Below are 3,419 nucleotides of genomic sequence, written 5' to 3'. Positions count from 1 at the left end.
CAGCAGTGTATTTCAGTGCATCTGCCTGTTCTGCTCCCCACTCTGTCTCTGGTGAAGCCTCTCACTGCCCCTGCACCTCTGGCCTTTACCCCAGTTCTCTGTGCATAAATAAATAAATAAGTCTTTAAAAAACACTACTTGTGTGACCTTTAGCAAGTACTTAGTCTCTCTGCACTCTGGGTCATCTTTTTAAGGAAGGAAGCTAAAATTGTCTATCTAAGAGAACGGTTATAAGATCTAAATCAATTAATACCTAAAGCCTTTATAACAGTACTTAATATGGGCCCTCCCTGGTGGTGCAATGAGTTAGGATGCAGCACTGCAAGCTGCAGTGTGACACAGCTACTTCAGTGTGAGTTCGATCCCCGCCTGGGAGGTGACCCATATGGTGTGGCAGATCTTTCCTAACCCGCCCACTGCTCCCCTCAGCAGTGTTCTTCGTCAGTTGGCCTATCTGCTCCCCACTCTGTCTCTGGTGAAGCCTCTTACCGTTCCAGCACCTCTGGCTTATACCCCAGTTCTGTATGAATAAATAAATCTTTAAAAAAAATAACAGTACTGAACATATGGAAAATCCTAGATAGGTATTAATAATTAGTATATTAGAATCCAGATTTGCTTGGACTTAGAGCACTTGATCTTGATTTAAAACCACACTTCTCCATGCAGACCCTATATCCTTATAGATTAAAATTGATGGTTGAGGGCCCACCCCAGTGGCACAACAGGTTAAAGCGCAGCACTATGAAGCTAGCCACAGCCACTTCAGCATGAGTTCGATCCCCAGCCAAGGGAATGACCCACATGGTAGAGACCTCTCCCGACCTGCCCACTGCTCCCCTCAGCAGTGTACTTCGTGGATCTGCCTGTTTAGCTCCCCACTGTCTCTGATGAATCTCTCACCACCCCTGCACCTCTGGCCTATAGCCCAGTTGTGTATGCATAAATAAATAAATGTTTTTAAATAAAATAAGTGGTTGAGGAAACCTATGACCTGAGCTTTACTGGTGGTGCTGTTGGATGTGGTCTCTTAGTCAGTGTGCAGATCTAGTACACTGAGTATATTATTTCAAACTCCAGACGACATCTGCTGCATCTCATTTCTTCCACTCATTATATCCAAATACCACACATCTGCTTGCACTTGCAGTGGTATATATGGTAAGGATGCAGGAGAAGGGTATGAAAAAGTACTGCCTCTTGCAAGAACTCTTTTATATCCCTGTACAAGCAGACTAATAAAGCTTCATGGTCATTTTCCCAGAAAGAGATGCAAAACCAGGTCAATAAAGAAAGTAAGAATGAATGATCAGGAAGGTGTTTTCCCACCTATATCCAAAAGCATAATCAAATAAGCTGTTTTATAACAACACTGATAATGATGCTACAACTCTTTAACAGGACTAGGGCCTTTAGTCCTACAGGTCTGCTTAAATTTTCTGGAGCAAGAACTCCAGGAGAAGCTGTTCCCTAAAACATTAATGAAGAGGGCAAACTTGAGTTTTAAGTTTTCTTAATAAAATATGTTATCTCCTTATTTCATTAATTGTCTCCATGGATGCATTCTAGAGCAGAATTAATACTCATAAGTAACTTTCTGCCATTTTTAATATTAGTGCTACAGTATAAGGTTGAGTATCTAAGGAGAATCTCATTAACAATCTAATACTTTCAAGCACTTGCCACTGTGACTATGTACTTGAAACCCATTTCATTTTTCTCTAAATACCAACATATTCCATAAATACCTGGGGGATCATTCTTTCTATTGCAGAAATTCTCAACCTTGGATAAATATTAGAGTTACATGAGGAACTTAAAAATCACTGATGCCTGGATTGTGCCCAAAGATTCTAATTTCACTAGCCCCAGGTGCAGCCTAGGCATATGGAATGTCAAAAGTACTGAGTTATGGATGCTAAGTTTAGGAGACAGGACTCATCAGGCAGCCACATGGCCTCTGGTCCTGCCACAGTTTCAGTTGTTCTAGAGAAAAGCCACCTATATGTTCAAGTCTCCCTGGAGATCCCTGAATTTTAATTTTCTACATGCCCCATGAACCATATACAGGTTTCCTCCACTACCCACTATCTGACTCTTCCTTTGTAAAATTTTTTTTTTAAGATTTATTTATTCATTCAGAACTGGGGTACGGGCCAGAGATATGGAGCGTGAGAGGCCTCACCAGAGACAGAGTGGGGAGCAGAACAGGCAGATCTATGAAGTACACTGCTGAGGGGAGCAGCGGGCGGGCCAAGGAGAGGTCTGCCACGCCATGTGGTCACCTCCGGGGCAGGCGGGAATCGAACTCATGCTGAAGCGGCTTAAGTTTCTTAGTGCTGTGCTTTAACCCGCTGTGCCACCAGGGAGGGCCCTTTGTAAAATTTTTTAATGAAAAAAGAAAAGAAAATTCTGACAGGACTTTTGCTGGGATAACAGAATACTTTTCCTCCTAGGAGAAGCGATAAGTAAATTAGTCTTTCTGGAAAAGAGCTTTACGGAGTTTTAGGTGCAAACATCAAAAAGAAAATCTAGTTTGTTGACACAGACCAGATCAGTTATCTTTCTTGCGGAATACCATGGGTTCATTTTTACTTAAACATATTTAAACATCGAATAGAAGAATAGAAGATGCACATGCTTCAACTTAAACCATTAAATTTTTAACTAGTCCTTCTTTACCAAAAATTCTAAATCACCATCTCAAAAATTAGGTTTCTTTTTTCATATTAGAAATCATATAGGCTCCATTTATAGCAAACAGGCTCAATCACTGGCCACACAAGGGAAGGCAAAGAGGACAAAAGTGAAACTGCCTGCTGTCCCAGCTATGGTGGACTGCCCAGCTGGTGAGGACCTTCTAGCGATGCTTGGGTGTGCCCAAACCAGATCCCTTCAGTTGTTGTCCACAAGCCAAACAACCTACCTGGGGAGGAAGGAAAGGCTGTTCTCCAGCAGGTTGGGTCACATGGTCTTTTGAGGATGCCAGGAAACATTGAGTAACATTTATACACTCAGTCATTCTAAGGGTTCCTCACAGTCCACTGGAGAATGAGAAAAAGAGAAATGGAATGAACTATGGTGGGGGGGGGTGCAGTGTTATATATAAGTATATAAAGGTGGGAATTTGAATCCAGGAAATTATGTAGTATTGAAACAATGGTAAATCAATAAAAAATTATTTTAAAAAAAACATACAGTTCACTGGCTGCTTAAGTGTGCTTGCAGGGGAATGTTTTATTATTGCCAGTTTATTCTGGGGACCTCGTTAAGTTATTTCTGTGACTTTTGATCCTGTATGGATAATGTTGAAGGGTCAAAAGTGTCAATAATAGGAGTTTGGTGTAGGCTGAGGAAGAGCAGAGATCTAACCATCATAGTCCCTCAACACAATCTTGGCTAAGCTTAAATTGTGGCTT

Source organism: Condylura cristata, unplaced genomic scaffold (assembly GCF_000260355.1).
Source record: "Condylura cristata isolate star-nosed mole 26May11 unplaced genomic scaffold, ConCri1.0 scaffold00002, whole genome shotgun sequence".
Lineage (NCBI taxonomy): Eukaryota > Metazoa > Chordata > Mammalia > Eulipotyphla > Talpidae > Condylura > Condylura cristata.
The sequence above is the reverse complement of the archived record's forward strand: the minus strand, read 5'-3'. Positions refer to the sequence as shown.